The sequence below is a fragment of the Pelophylax lessonae genome, assembly GCF_965119305.1.
Source record: "Pelophylax lessonae genome assembly, chromosome: 11".
NCBI lineage: Eukaryota > Metazoa > Chordata > Amphibia > Anura > Ranidae > Pelophylax > Pelophylax lessonae.
Window position 1 is genome coordinate 65,991,975 of NC_138778.1, and position 16,953 is coordinate 66,008,927.

General features: G+C 42.6%; 1 protein-coding gene across 1 annotated transcript in view; it reads left to right on the forward strand.

Annotated features, from left to right (window-relative positions):
• The window catches only part of ST6GALNAC2 (ST6 N-acetylgalactosaminide alpha-2,6-sialyltransferase 2), a gene marked incomplete at its 5' end in the record, with an annotated part of 76,588 nt that overhangs the window by 20,726 nt on the left and 38,909 nt on the right, over window positions 1–16,953 (forward strand). The window lies entirely within an intron of this gene.

Consider the following 16,953-nt stretch of genomic DNA (forward strand, 5'->3'; position numbering starts at 1 on the left):
ACATTTGCGCAAATATCGTGGGACCTTAAAACTTAGTAGCACCTTCTTTTTATTCTACATGTGCTTTTGGAAAATATATGGTTTAGGGTAGGGATCAACCGATTGTCGGTGGGGCCGATATTCAATTTTTTTGAAAGAAAGGGGGAATGGTCTGACACTAGCAATTGTGTGCACCTCCATCCATAATTCAATTGCAAAAAAAGGAGTGCCCAGATGGGACTTTGAATGAGGTGCACGCAATAGTCACTACTATGGAATAATGAATGTATTTGTTTATTATAAAAACATAACTGAATATAAACAAGTACCGACAAGTAACAGATGTCAGATATTAATTCCAAACATGATCAACATGACAGGATTACAGAGCAATATACATCAGATATTAATACAAAACATGATCAACATGACAGGATTACAGAGCAACATACATATGAAGCAGTGTAAATATGTGGTGGGACTTCATATGTATGTTGCTCTGTAATCCTGTCATGTTGATCATGTTTTGTATTAATATCTGACATCTGTTACTTGTCGGTACTTGTTCATATTAGGTTATGTTTTTATAATAAACAAATACATTCATTATTCCATAGTAGTGACTATTGTGTGCACCTCATTCAAAGTCCCATCTGGGCACTCCTTTTTTTGCAATTTTTTTTAAGTATTGGTATTGGCCACAAACTTGCCAATATAACCAATATTGCTTCAAGTGGTTGTACTGGAGTGCCTGCAGCTACAGTCATCACCCCACACCGGTATTGTTTTTTAGAGCCGACGGTCGGCTTTCTTGTAATGACAACTGATGCGGCTAAGCAGCTGCTCGATTTTCATTACAAGGAGCAGGAGGGGACGTCGCCCCCCTCCCGCTCGGATCTCCTGTCCCATTGGGAGACCTGAGCTACCAGCGGGTACGTCATCTGACTGGCCGAAGAACCGAACAAAGCCGCATTCGGCTTTGATCAGATCTCCGATGTAAAAACCAGGAAGCAAAGTCATGACATCACTTCCGGTTACTGGACTCTAAAGGCGCCAGATTTACAAAAAAATTACAGCATTCAAAACAGCCAAACTTGGCTTTTTTAATGCTTTTATGTGCAGAGGAGGGGTTTGGGTTCTTTTAGACCCCAGATCACTCCATAAGGAGTACCTGTCACTGTCTATTACTGTCACAAGGGATGTTTACATTCCTTGTGACAGCAATACAAGTGATCAAAAAAAAATGTAAAAGGACAGTGTAAAAATAAAAACTTCAAATGTGCAAAATATCGGCCCCTAATATCGGCTGTCAGCCTAAAGGGTGGCCGGAAAATCGGTATTGGCCCTGAAAAAATGGTATCGGTCGATCCCTAGTTTGAGGAGTCTTTTACAAACTCTGAAACCTAAAAGTGAAAAATAAAAAACCAAAGGAAAAATTGCAAAAATGGTCTGGCCAGCTGAGTTTAAAAGTGGAGCACTCGGCCTGGCAGCGAAAGGATTAATATACTGTAAATAAACCAGATCAAATTATCTGGTTTAGTACATATTCATCCCCTTATTCATGTGTTAAAAAACAATATATTTATATATATCACCTAAAATAATATCACTTTAAAATTAGTAGCAGCAATAAATATGTGTACACAAGACTTGTTTCACACTACTGCGATGCAACTTGGATGCAATTTACAGTGTAAATATGTGGTGGGACTTTGCATAATCTATGGGGCCAGGTTGAAATGTAAATCGCACCAGAGTTGTACAGGAACCTTTTCCAAAAAAAAGACTGTTATGAGTCACATTGATTGAAAACAGTAAGATGTACCTTGTCATGTGATGCTGTGTGACTCAAGTCGCATCAGAAATTGCACTATTGTGAACCAGGCCTAAATCCCCAAAAAGCTCAACAGTCTCCCAGAATGAGTTGAAACAGATAATATGGGGTTGATTTACTAAAACTGGTGAGTGCAAAATCTGGTGCAGCTATGCATGGTAACCAATCAGCTTTTAACTCCAGCTTGTTCAATTAAGCTTTGACAATGACACATGGAAGCTGATTGGTTTCTATGCAGAGCTGCACCAGATTTTGCACTCTCCAGTTTTGGTAAATCAACCCCAAAGTGATACAGTGTCCAAAAAGAAAGAAAAAAATGTAGCAAAGCTTCTTTCTTCACTTCTAAGAGCCCATTCACATTAGCGCGACTTGTCAGGCGACTTGTCAGCCTGACAAGTCGCGCTTGGTTGCGGTCCATTGATTAGCACAGGACCCGTTCTAATAGGAGCGACACAAGTCGCTCCGACTTAGAAAAAGGGTCCTGTACTACTTTGGGGCGACCTCGGAGCGACTTCACAGGTCGCCCCCCAAAGTCGTGTCGCGATAGTCTGAATGGGCTCTAAGAGATGGCGACCAAATATCCTCCCTTAAAAACTCCAAAACAAACACAACCTGTGGTCCTCCATCCACATGGATTTTCACTCGCCAAAAAATATTGCCACCCTTTCACAAATAAGGTAATTGCACTTATGAGATCCCAGAAAGATGAAAGCTGTCTCATTAATCACTGAGCTGTCCTCTGATGTTTGCATGTAATCTCACCTTACATAGAGTGATACCGTGAGAATAAAAACCTTTTATTAACACAAGGCCTTTATACTCACGTTCAAGCAAATACAAAAAAACAACCTAAATATCTCCAGCGGACCATTGCAGCGAGTAGTGAGCGTTCATGTTTGTGTCTCACCAAACTGTCATGTGAGAAGAGACACTACCTAATGTACAGCTAAATGCCACTGATCAACACACACAAAGCCTGGTGCCAGCCTCCCCCTAGCAATTACCCAACGAGATACAATATATATACAGTATATATATATATATATATATATATATATATATGCAAAGTAAATATAAAATCATATGAATATACCAATAAGATATGAAAAAAAAACATTGAATAATGCGCCTCAAAAAAGTTTTAACTACAAGTCACTTATAAAACAATTAATATCAAGCTCTACATTAGGGCCCCTTCGGCAAAGGGTATCTATGGTGTATATCCATTTTTTTTCTGTCTGTAATATACTACGTACCCTATTTATTCCCCTCCAGTACAGTCTTACATATTCAACACTGCAGAACTGTAAACTGCTAGCGCCTCTATTATGAACCTCTCTGTAATGGAGAGAGAAGCTTTGATTCCTATATCCAAACTGGATGTTTTGAATGTGTTCAGATAAACTTTAATAACTTCATTTTTTTAACTCCTTGGCACTGGCAGCACGCAAATATGTGGCCTTTAGGCGGCCAAGCCATAGCACCGAGCGGCCACATATTTGCGTGCATTAGTGCAAACAGTGTTGTGCCAAGAGCGGTGACAGAAAACGCCCCGTCACGGCAGTCTCATGACCTTAAGCCCCGCCCATATCCTGCTATGTAAAACCCCCTTAAGGGGCCGGCATCTGCTGGCTCCAGGGGATAAGGGGTCTTTTAGTATGCCCAATGTATTGATGCCCACTGACATAGACCATCCTCCACACCACCATCGATGTCATGCCTTCTATGCTGCGCACCATGAGCGCTTCAAGCCTCGCTTTCAGAACGCTCTACTGCAAGGTAGTCTTCCCGATCAGGATTGCAGGCTGACAGCGGTGAGAGCCGGCGTCAAGGAGGATGGTCTATATGGATAGCTTTACCCTGGATGCTTGCATACTTAGATGTGCCTTTTTAATCATCAACCATGTGAGTTGCTAAATGTTGTATTGCTATAATCTTTTTATATAGACTATTAACTGAAGGTCTTATGAATAAATGGTTGTTTAAAGAATCATCAGAGTTTCCATTATTTTTTATGGGGAAATTTGCAGTGGCGGAGCTAGACTTTTAAAACAGGGGTGGCAAAGGGGTGGCAAGGTATTATTTTGGGGGGTCAATATATAAAGTGTCATTTAGTGTCAGATTTGTCCACCGCAATGTCGCAGTCCCTCTAATAATCGCTGATTGCTGCCATTACTAGTAAAAACAATTAAAAAATAAAACGTTCCATAGTTTGTAGATGTAATAACTTTTTTGAAAACCAATCAAAATACACTTTTACAAAAAATGTGGCAGAATACATATTAGCCTAAATTTATGAAAATAGGGGGGAGCTGTAAAGCACTGTGGGGAGCTGAAGAGCCCTGGGGGAGGGGGGACTAAAGAGCACTGGTGGGGGGGGGGGCCTGAAGAGCTCTGGGGGGTACTGGAAAGGGGGGGGGGGTGTAAAGTATGCATTTATTAGATACAGAGAAGAAAAATACATCAACATCAGCAGTTCTATGGCACATCATTCTTTGTCAGTTAAACACTCTTACCTATAAATATCTGTGAACATTTGCAGATTAATATGTGCACATTATTCTAGGTATATTGGGGACAGTGGCGGCTGGTGCTCACAATTTTTGGGGGGGCGCAAACAGAAAAATGTAATAGGCATTGCTTTGCGGCAAAAAATGCTGTAAAAAATTGCGTGACTTTGAGGTCGCAAAAGTGTGAAAGGGGCCTTCAGTAATTAAGGTATAGTGTGCCCCCTTTCAATGCAGAGAGACCAGCGTGCCCCCTTTCAATGCAATGACCAGCGTACATGCCCCCTTCAATGCAGTGACCAGTGTACATGCCCCCTTCAATGCAGTGACCAGTGTACATGCCCCCTTCAATGCAGTGACCAGTGTACATGCCCCCTTCAATGCAATGACCAGTGTACATGCCCCTTCAATGCAGAGATCAGCGTATATGCCCCCTTCAATGCAGAGATCAGCATACATGCCCCCTTCAATGCAGAGATCAGCGTACATGCCCCCTTCAATGCAGAGATCAGCGTACATGCCCCCTTCAATGCAGTGACCAGTGTATATGCCCCCTTCAATGCAGTGATCAGCATACATGCCCCCTTCAATGCAGAGATCAGCGTACATGCCCCCTTCAATGCAGAGATCAGCGTACATGCCCCCTTCAATGCAGAGATCAGCGTACATGCCCCCTTCAATGCAGAGATCAGCGTACATGCCCCCTTCAATGCAGAGATCAGCATACATGCCCCCTTCAATGCAGAGATCAGCGTACATGCCCCCTTCAATGCAGAGATCAGCGTATATGCCCCCTTCAATGCAGAGATCAGCGTACATGCCCCCTTCAATGTAGTGACCAGCGTACATGCCCCCTTCAATGCAGTGACCAGCGTGCATGCCCCCTTCAATGCAGTGACCAGCGTACATGCCCCCTTCAATGCAGTGACCAGCATACATGCCCCCTTCAATGCAATGACCAGTGTACATGCCCCCTTCAATGCAGAGATCAGTGTATATGCCCCCTTCAATGCAGTGACCAGCATACATGCCCCCAATGCAGAGACCAGCATACATGCCCCCAATGCAGTGACCAGTGTACATGCCCCCAATGCAGTGACCAGCGTATATGCCCCCAATGCAGTGACCAGCGTACATGCCCCCAAAGCAGAGATCAGCGTGCGTGCCCCCTTACCTACCTGGAGCGATAGCGGGCGGCTTCTTCTCAGTCCCGGTGACCGGCGGCGCGTCTCCACGAGTCCTTCCACCTCCTCCTCGGCTAATGGCAAGGGGTTTGTCTTGTGGCAAATGGCAAGGGGTTTGTCCTCCCTCCCCCCCTCGGGCACTCACATTCTTCTTTCCCCCCTCCTCGGGCACTCACATTCTTCTCCCCCCCCCCTCGGGCACTCACATTCTTCTTCTACCCCCCCCTCGGGCAGTGGCACTCGCATTCTTCTTTTCCTCCCCCTTCCGGCACTCACATTCTTCTTCCCCCCCCTCGGGCACTCACATTCTTCTTCCACCCCCCCTCGGGCAGTGCCACTCACATTCTTCTTCCCCCCCGGGCACTCACATTCTTCTCCCCCCCCCTCGGGCACTCACATTCTTCTTCCACCCCCCCCCCTCGGGCACTCACATTCTTCTTCCACCCCCCCCACCCCTCGGGCACTCACATTATTCTCCCCCCCCCGGGCTCTCACATTCTTCTCCCCCCCCTCGGGCACTCACATTCTTCTTCCCCCCCGGCACTCACATTCTTCCCCCCCCTCGGGCACTCACATTCTTCTTCCACCCCCCCCACCTCGGGCACTCACATTCTTCTCCCCCCCCCTCGGGCTCTCACATTCTTCTCCCCCCCGTCGGGCTCTCACATTCTTCTCCCCCCCCCCTCGGGCACTCACATTCGGCTCTCAGAGCAGCGCTGCAGCCAGAAGAAGACGGAGGGGGTGGAGCCAATGCTAGGCGGCAAGGAGAGGAATTTGAAATCCTCCTCCGCTCCGAGAACCTCTTCTGCTGTCATGACGAGAGGAGGAGGATTTCAAATTCCTCTCCTTGCCGCCTAGCATTGGCTCCGCCTCCACCCCCCTCCGTCTTCTTCTGGCTGCAGCGCTGCAGCTGAGAGCCGAAGGAAGGAAGGAGGTTAACGATCCACAACGAGACCTGGGGCTTTTTGGGGGCACACTCGGGGCTTAAGCTCCGTTCAGCCACCCCCCCCCCCCCGCCGACACGCAGGAGTCCAGTCTTCCCTGCTCTCCATCCGCCTCCTTCTGCAGCTCCCGCCCGTACCGTACGGCGATCCCCTGTGATTCTCCCGCTGCCCTGCCATGCACCCGGCCACCCGCCCAGGATTGGGGTGGCAACAGGGGTGGCAAGGGCTTCTTCTGGGGTGTCAATTGCCACCCCAGCTAACCCTCTGGCTCCGCCACTGGAAATTTGCTTTGATATAAGAGTGCTTTGGATTACAAGCATGTTTCTGGAACGAATTATGCTTGCAATCCAAGGTTTTACTGTATGTTATGTCCGTAGCCACTCCTTTGTCTAAGTTTTGACAGGGAAAAGATGTGAACGTGCCTCCTTTTAACAGTTGCAGTCAATTAAGGAAGGTTGTTTACAGGAGGTGGGCAGAGCAGCACCATGGATTGCTTGGTGTTGCTGAAATAAGTAGGTAGAAGCAGGAAGGAAGAAGATGCACAACCAGAATGAAAGCTGTTGCACCATGGAAGTTCGAAGATACGCATGATATATTGATATTATTGGCAGATTTCATTTTTCAAAAGTATAATGTCACTTTAATGACCACTACTACTCTGCTGTTCATTTTTGGAGACATCATCCAGAAAACTTTAAATGCTTACAGCTTACATGTTGACCCCCAGGTTCATATGTTATGTATTATGTAACCTATCCAACAAAGACTAGATAAAGAAATCCAGCTCAGAACTAGAACAGTACATTAGAGATGGAGCCAGTGGGTCAGGCACAGGGTGGTTGAAGTCAAGGATCAAACCAGCTGGATAGATATGTCAAAAAGTTGTAAAAAATGTTGTCAGGGTCAAGCCAAAGGTCACTACTTAAATATGCACTAGACAAGTCCCTGGGCCAAGATAGACAGTAATCAGAGGCAAGGTTCACATAAGAGGTCAGAGCAGGCAACATTCACTTAGAATTGGTAAGCGGTGGCAACAGGAAGCTAGCAAAGAAGACAGTACAAGAACAACCGAAAGTGTAACTATACTCTGGAGCAGGTGTGATGCCTATTTACCTAGGGGGGTCAGCCAAAAGCATAAAGCATTTATTGTGAATACGAATACATTTAATATGTTTCAAGGTATAACGTGCGCATGCACCAACACATAGGGGAGAATGTAAGAAATAACTTTATTTGCACATCAACTTCCCTTCTCTGTGTAGAAAATCAATTACCAAGGCCTTCAAAAAATAAAGATATCCGACAAGCATCTCTCACTGAACTGTTCAGTCGCGCCCAAGGAGCTTGAGTTTTCTCTTTTTATCTGTCGAGAGCTTACACTTTCATCCATATTTGCCAAGGAGATAAATAGAATTCATCCTTTAACATTTAAAGGGGCATTAAGAGTATTTAATAATGTCTTTGGGGCTCAGAAATGCTCTTGCTCTTTTTCAAGAATTTGTCAAGATCATCTCTTGCCAATACTTGGGCAGGTAATTTATTTAACATTCTCATATTTTTTGTTCCATTGCTGAGCATGTCCAACACATTCACATATTTCTCTTCAAGCTACACAAACTTTTGTGACAAGCTCTCTAAATGCATTTTCCACCAAAAATTTACTTTCCTGGCTGCATCAGTTCTTCATACCAGTATTTCCATGTGTAGCTCTCTTTTTGGGGGGAGGGGGAGTTTTGAGAAATTACTCTCCTGTCTCCTCAAACAGGATATTGTACTAAACCTGTAGGTAATTAAGAGAACCAGAACCTTCACTGAATAGAAGAATGGGTTTGATAATAAAGTTAAGGTGATTATGTTCCTGGGAAATTAATCAGTGATCTAAACAAAGTAATTGGTAGCAGAACTACTATAACCTAGGTTGGCCAGACGTCCCCTGTTTCCAGGGACAGTCCCCGGACACTGTCCCCCGACAAAGTCTGTCCCCGGTTTTGTCCCCAGATTGGATTTTATTTTGCCACCCCATACTGACTGCAGCGGCACCCACTGTCACAAGGATCGGAGAATTGCTTGCAGTGCAATAATAAATCCCAAAAACCTGTATGTTGCGATCATTAAGATGCCCATCTAATAGTTTTTTTGGAGCTATTGACACTGCCAGCTGTTACCACTGCTTGTGGAAAGAAGTTCCGTATCTTTACCACTATGGCAGTAAATAACCCTCTACAGAGTTTAAGGTTAAATCACTTCTCTTCCAGTTTCAATGAATGGCCATGTTTCTTTTTACACTCCTTCCCTGAAAAAATGTTTCCCTATGCTGGAATCACCATTAATATATTTGTATATCCCTATCATATCGCCTCCCAAGTATCTCTTCTCCAGGGAAAATAGGTTTAATTGCTATAGTCGCACCTCATAACTGAGGTTCTGTAGTACTTCATTAGCTTTGTTGCCTTTCTCTGGACTCTCTCCAGTGTCAGGATTATCGTTTTATCTCTTGAGTAAATCCCCTTATAATTGTATGCTAATGTTTGGCTTGCTTTGCTTGCAGTTGCTTGGCATTGTATGTGTGTACTTTTTTCAACATTAAACCTCGTTCTCTATGTAGTTGCCCACCCCTCTATTTTATTGAGGTCCTCATGTAAGGTTTCCACATCTTGCTGTGAAGGTATTGCTCTGCTTAGCTTAGTATCATCTGCAAATACCGAGATTGAGCTATTTATACTATTCTCTATATCATTTATAAATACATTAAACGTAATTGGTCCCAAGACAGACCCCACTTACCACACCAGACCATTCTGAGTGCTCGCTATTCATTACCACCCTTTGAACGAGTTCCTTTAACCAATTTTCTCTCCAAATACATACCCTGTGGTCCATGCCTACAGACCTCAATTTGTTAATAAAACGTTCATGAACTGTATCAAATACTTTTGCAAAATCCAGATAAACGATGTCCACAGGCCTTCCTTTATCTAAATTGCATCTCACTTCCTCATAAAATGTTAACAGATTGGTCTGGCAAATATGATCCTTCATAAAACCATGCTAATTACTACTAATGATACTGTTTTCGACAGCAAATTCTTGTATATAGTCCCCTTATCATCCCCTCCAATATTTACAAAATATTGATGTTAGACTAAGTGCCGGTTCACACTTGTGCGGCTGCGGAGATCGCATGTAATTCGGAGCGCACTGCTCCTTCATTACATGCGATCTCATGTGCGGTGCGAATTTCAGCCATACACTTTGTATAGCTGAATTCGCACTGCATCTGCACCAAAGACGCACAGGAGGCATTTTTTGAGCCGCATCAAAATCGGATCGCACAGTGGTTCACACTTGTGCGATCCGATTCTGTGCGTACTTGCAGATCGCACTGCGATATGCAATCAAACTGGGGGTGTTGTTAACTTTTAATTGACACCCCCTGCGTATCGCATATGGCAGTGTGAACTGCCAGAGGTGCGGATGCGATGCGGGAACAAGCTGCATATTCGCAGCGTTCCCGCATCGCACCAGTGTGAATCGAGCCTAACTGGCCTGTAGTTTCCATGTATATCTTGGCCCTCTTTTAAATATTGGTACCACGTTGGCTTTTCTCCAATCAGCTGTGACCATTCCAGTCAGTAATCTGTCCATAAAAATTAGGAACAATGATCTAGCTATAACCTGAGTTCTTTTAAGTACTCACAAATGCAAGCCATCTAGTCGTGGTGATTTATTTGTGTTACATTTTTTTAAGTCTATTTCTTTCTTTTCTTTTTTTTTTTTTCTGAAAATTAATTTTATTGTGAATTCTCAAAGTTTAGCACAAAACAGAGCCTATTGGGCATACCCAGGCTTGCGCATGATACAAAAACACAAAAAATAAAACCATAACTAAAAAAAAAAAAAGTACACTCGAACTACATGAGCAGAGTAAATCACTAGGATTATACTCACGCCAATCAGGGCTTAAGATCATAGAGGAATGAGGAGACGCACATCCTCCTAAGGCCCCTTTCACACAAGTTGTCCGATCAGGTCCTCCTGTCAGTTTTTAGGCGGACCTGATTGGACCCTGCATTCACCCCTATAGAGCGGCGGATGTCAGCAGTGACATGTCTGCAGACACCCGTCGCTATCAGATCCTGTCCGTCAAATCCAGACGGATGGTGGTCCTATTTTCCATCCGTCTGGCGGATCGGATTGGATATAATTGGGTGAAAACAGACAGGCGGACCGTTTTCACACGATTTCCCCATTAGGTAGAGCAGGGTGTGTCCATCTCTGATCTGCACAGTGAGCAGAGATGGACCTGCCATCCGCCTGCTCAGCGGAGATCAGCAGAGTGATCTTCTGTATCCAGCTTAGGGAAGTCTCCCAACCATTTGGCCCTGAGGGATTCCAGCCCCATGTGTAGCTCGGGTAGTAATTCTTTATAAATGATAAACAAAGGTTTGACCATGAACTCGTCTCTGAGTAGATCTTCAAGAGGAGAAGTATAAAAAGCCACTTAATGCTGTTTAAATTGACAATTGAAAGCATGTCTAAACTGCAAAAATCTGAACAGATACAAGTTAGGTAAACCATGTTGCTGCTTCAACCTATCGAAAGTATGTAGCCAGGCCCCCAGTACATATCTGGTCCAGGTATTTATTACCATTGATTGCCTATACTTTTGGATTTAAGTACATTTCTGACACTGTCTTTCGTTAGCCACAATGGTACATTGTATGATACGTTATTAACAGTCTTGGTTATTATATCCCCTTTTCCTTTGTGAAAAATGAGAAGAATGCATTTAAAACCAATGCCTTCTACCTGCATTTTGTAAACATCTTCCCCTGATCATCTCTTATGTGACCAATATGCTCTTACCTCACTTTCTTACTGTCAATATATTAAAAAATTGCTTGGGATTTTTTTTTACTCTCCTCCACTATGTGTCTTTCGTTGTCTATTTTAGCATCCCTGATTGCACTCTTACACTTCTTTTTGCATCCCTTTTAGTGTTGGAATGCTGACAATGACCCCTCATCCTTATATTTTATATTTTTTTAAGGCCTTTTTTTGCTCTTTTAAATGCATTTTTACATTATAGTTTAGCCACCCAAGTTTAAGCTTAGCTCTTTTATATTTGTTGCCCTTTTGAATGATCTTAAAGCATTCCCATTTTTAGCAACAAAGGTAATGAAGGACTACAGAACCTCAGTGTTCCTGTATAGGGATGCCACATCTGTCGCAACCCAAAAAATATTTCCACTTGTAATTTGACATCTTTCAGTAGTACCAATAAATCCTTATTGTATTTTAAAAAGACTCTGCTGTAAAAAAAATAATACAAATTATTTATACTACTGCTACCTATTACTATTGGTCCCCCTTGTGGCCTAGTCAGGCCTTATGGATTTGAGGTAAGGAGTATAAAGTGGAGACTCTGCAAACCGAAAGGTAGAAATACTTACCCTCTTTTTTTTTGTTAAAACTTTACTCTTTTCCCTTTTTCTCTCAGATTATATAGCTCTTTTATTCTATGTGATAGTTGATTCTTTTTCTAATATCCTATAAGTCTCCCTATTTAAAAGAAACCCATTAATTTCTTGTTCATACATCATTCTATCTAAAATAACTATTCCTTCCCCCCTCATTTATCTGCTGGTCTCATTACTATGTCTGTTCTTTTTTCCAGATCTCTAATACCTTACTCAAGATAACCTGGATTAACATACTTTCTAGAGGCCAGAGTTTCTATCTATTTGAGTACCATGCCTTTAAAGGCTTCCACATAATGATTATTGCTAATCTGGGGATAGAAAGTGGATTTGTTTCTCAAACCACTATCTACTCTATTTTGCGCCGCCACCTTCCTCAATCCCCTAACTAAAGGATTTTCCAAGAAGTACCTTTTAAGGTTAAATTTGGAGGGGAGAATAGATGTATACGACTGAGTACTGGATTATCTGAGTAAACAGATGAAGCTTTTGCAGAGAGCTAATTGTTCCGTACTGTAAAAACTAGAAGACCAGGATAATTGAAGCCAAAGGAAAAATGTGCGAATTAAGGGTTTACCAGAGGAACAGGGGAAGGAAGACCGGATAACAGTAGTGCGGAGTCTCTTTAAACCTATGCTGAGACAGGAGCCTCCAAAAACCTTAAAAATCTACAGAGTGAACAGGGTGGGAGGATATCAAAGCCAGATTGGGGGTGCCCCAATAGATTTGAGTGTTAGGTTTCATTATGTAGAAGAAAAGATGATAGTTAAGGAAAAAGCCTGGAGTGCATCTGGGATTACTCTTGAGGGAGCGTTATCTCTTGCCCCTGCTCCCTCCCCCCTCTCATCTCATCTCCCATCCCTTTTTTTCTTTCTAGGATTGGCGATGAGGGGGAGGGTTGGAGGGCTTGGCGATCCAGTGGGTAGGGTTGGGTCAGAGCACCGGAGTGCCCCCCAGAAAGGTATGGACGGGAGGCGACACATGGCTGTGTGTCGCTAGGTCCATACAAGAAATCAGATCTGGACATTTGTCCAGCTCTCAAGGGGGCTAACCTCTTGGGAAGGGTGCCGGGGTGGGGGGTTAGGTTCTTTTTTTTCTTCACCATACAGGACCTCCTTCCGGAAAGGAATGTGCTAGCTGCTCCTGTGGCTGCCCATGGCTTTAGTTAATCTAGTATCATATAATATCAGGGGCTTAAATACACCTAGCAAAAGGCATAAGGTAACTAAAGAACTGCATCATTATGGGGCGGGAGTGGCCTGTTTACAAGAAACACATATTACACATGCTTTGGGGTAAAATTGTCATCCCCTATGTGGTTTTATGGTGAATCGGTTTCGAGCCACTCACAGGTAGTGGCAATTGTATTCTATATAAATATACCATGTTCACGCTAAAGGTGCGGCTGGCAGATCCCAAGGGGAGGTTTCTGTTTATTAAGGGAAAGTTTTTTGATATGGAGTGTACATTTGCAAACATTGACTCCCCTAATAGAGAGCTAAACAAGTTCTTGAGAAAAATTTTGAAAAGGTTGATGATATTTAAAGAAGGAAGGCTTATTGTAGCGGAAGACTTTAACATGGGGTTGGACACAGGTGTGGACTCATCGACAGGGTTTTCTCATCTCCCACTACAACGGCAGAATGAAATTAGAAGCCTATTGGGGGAATGTCAGTTGGTGGATGCCTGAAGGGTCAGACACCCAAAACTAAGAGATTACACTTGTTATTACTCAGTACATGGCTCCTACTCAAGGATTGATTATATTTTAATAGAGCATCAACTATTAACTTGCCTCAAGGATGCGACCATTAAGCCCATTACACTCTCTGACCATGCCCCAGTGATGGCCCAGTTACATCTACTAACAGCGGCACCCAGGGAAAGGGCCTGGAAACTGAATGACTCTCTCATTTAGGACCCTAAGATAATTGAGAAGGTGGAAAATGAGCTGGAAAGCTTTTTTGCAATTATTGATACACCAGAGATTCCACTGACTACTCTGTGGGAAATGCATAAGTCTTATAATAGGGGGATATTAATAGGCATTGGGACATAGAGAAAGAGGGAAAAGAAGGAGAGGAAGAATCAGTTACTTAGGGAGATCAATATTCTAGAGCAACGGACTAGACCCAATGGCATCCCAGAGCAGTGATAACTAACTGAGAAGAGAGGGGAACTGATGGTACTTATGGAGCAGGAGACCAAAAAACGCATTTCATATAGTTATGAAAGAAAAATACCAATGGGGGAAATAAACCCGGGAAATGGCTAGCAAAAGCAGTAAGGGAGAAAAAAAAAAACGCATCCTATATCTCCAAAATTAAAAAGGGAAACGGGAAAACAGTGTTTTTATCCCATGATATATCGCTCAGGTATTTCACTCATATTATAGTCAGCTTTATAATGTTAGACAGAAAGAGGAAGGTAGGGAAAGGGGAAAGGAAGATCCGACCTATGAGGGAATATCTACAGGAGGTTGACTTGCCAAGGTCACCTAGGGAGGAGTTAAATGATTTAGAGGCCCGATTACACATGAAGATGTGGGGTGAGCAATAATGAATATTGCCCTGGGGAAGAGCCCGGGCCCTGATGGGTACTCTATTATATATTATAAATGGTTTCAAACAGATTTTAGTTCCCAAATTATGTACATATTTTAATACAGTGGGCAAAGGAGAGAACTTAAGAGAAGAGTCTCTGCTTGCTTACGTAAAAATACATTTTTTTTGTCCTCCTTCCATCTCAAAATCCCTCTCTCCTATGCTTTATATCTCCTAGCCTTGACCCACACCTCTAAGGTCCAGGTGATCATTGTATTTTAATGGCGGAGGAGCCCCACTGTAAGAATACAACAGCGCTGTGTGGGAAGGATTCCCTCATCCACCTTAAATGTGTGGATGGGAGGATCAGTTCAGTTTATTTTTTTCAGCCAGCTAGCCGGTCAAAAAGAAAAAAAAACATCTATCTATGGTCAGCCTTAGTAGTAATTGAAAATTGAAGGAAATAAACTTGGGGCTGTCTTAGGTGACCTGAGGTCATGGAAATTGTAGCATGACATATTGATTTCTGTAAATAATAGACTTTTTACAAGCTGTTCCAAGATAGCATCTTGACTAATATGCAACATGCTATATATTTTTTCAATTCTAACCATAATAAAGAAAAAGAATATGCATAAAACCACTACACATACTAAACAACTAAGGCCCCTTTCACACTTAAGCTACCTAAAAAGTCTCGCGATTTTGACGCGATTATGAGTTGACTTGAACCTTTGGACCTCAAAACGCATTAAAATCGACCCAAAGTAGTGCAGGGACTACTTTGAAGTTGTTGCAACTTGAAGTCGTACAGATATGAACGGTACTCATTGGAAATCATGGAGTACAACTTGTCATGCGACTTTGCAGTCCCAAATTGCAGGACAAGTCGCACAAGTGTGAAAGGGGCCTAAGTGGTTTTCTTGTGTATTATGACACACCTGTACTAGTTTAAAGAACCAATGCAAACCATATTCAAATACAATGATTTTGTTTTCCTTATATTCCTTACATTTATATATGGCTCCCCATCTATGCTGTCCAGCGCATCAATTTGTTTTGCAAAATGTGTAAGTCCTGTAATTGCAGAATAATGCAAAACAGTGTGCATTTGTCAGATGAAATGTTTGTCGTTGGTAATCGGATGTATAACAGCTGTGCCCTTGGTTGTTTTGTTTCTGCTTTTTTGATAAATTTAATTGAAATATATCTTTTTATATTATTTGTTTTGCTTTCTTGGATGCATGCTCCTTTTAGGTTACTGCAGTTGTTTTGCCTACACCTAATACAAAGCACACGGCTATATTATAGCTCTATACAATACAAACAAATTCCACTGTGTTATATCACCAGTGCAAAGCTGTTATATATCAGATTACCAACGACAAACAGTTCATCTGACAAATGCAAACTGAAATGTGGTACACTGTTTTGCATTTTTCGGCAATTACTTAAGCTTATTGAATTTCCATTGTAGTAGTTTCTATTATTGTTGTTGTGCTTGTGTGCTTTTTTTCCTACTAATTTATAGTTATTTCTAGAGAAATCTGATTATGGCTTATATTTTTGAGTAAGATGATGATCTGTGTTCCAAAATTAATATTTCCCTTAAGATCTTAGTTCATTTTTACAGAAAAAAAAGTAAGGGTAAACTAACTCCGGACACCTTCCACACACACACCCCCCCCCCCTCCTTGCTATACTTACCTCTAGTCTTGCCCAGTTGCCTGCACCCCTGCAGCCGCTCAAAGCGGTCCAGGAATTTGAAATTCTCACTCTTCTCCTTCTTCCCTGTCAGCACTTCCAGAAAAGACGAAATGGATTCTGATTGGTCAAAGGCCGTCTCTACCTGCTAAAGGATTTGTTCAGTCGGTCTTGTGATTTAAATACATCAACGCTGTTATGCATAACTGTTTCACTGTCCTATCCAGGTGTGCATTGGACAGTAAATTAACATATTCTTGTTGTTTTTCAGAAGTGTAATAAATTGATACCCTGGAGGTTTTTTTTTTTTTTATATATTATATATTTATATATTTTTTGTAAGCTTAACCACTTAAGCCTCGGAAGATTTTACCCCCTTTCTGACCTAAACGAATTTGACGTCCTTTTTTCCCACAAACAGAGCTTTCTTTTGGTGGTATTTGATCACCTGTGGGATTTTTTGATCATGCGCTATAATCAAAAAAAGTGAAATTCCCCCCAAAAAAATGTACAGATCGGACCCATTGACTGACATTTTTGACACTTTTGGGGCTACCAGTGACATTACTACAGTAATCAGTGCTATACATATGCACTGTTACTGTAAAAATGATACTGGCAGGGAAGGGGTTAACTATTAGAGATGCAGTGACTATGTGTGTCCCTAGGGGCGTGCTTTTTACTGTGCAGGGATGTGGCTGTGTGTGTAACAGCACAGATCAACGGTCCTACATAGCAGGACCGTTAGATCAGTGCTTTTACACAGGGAAGAATGACA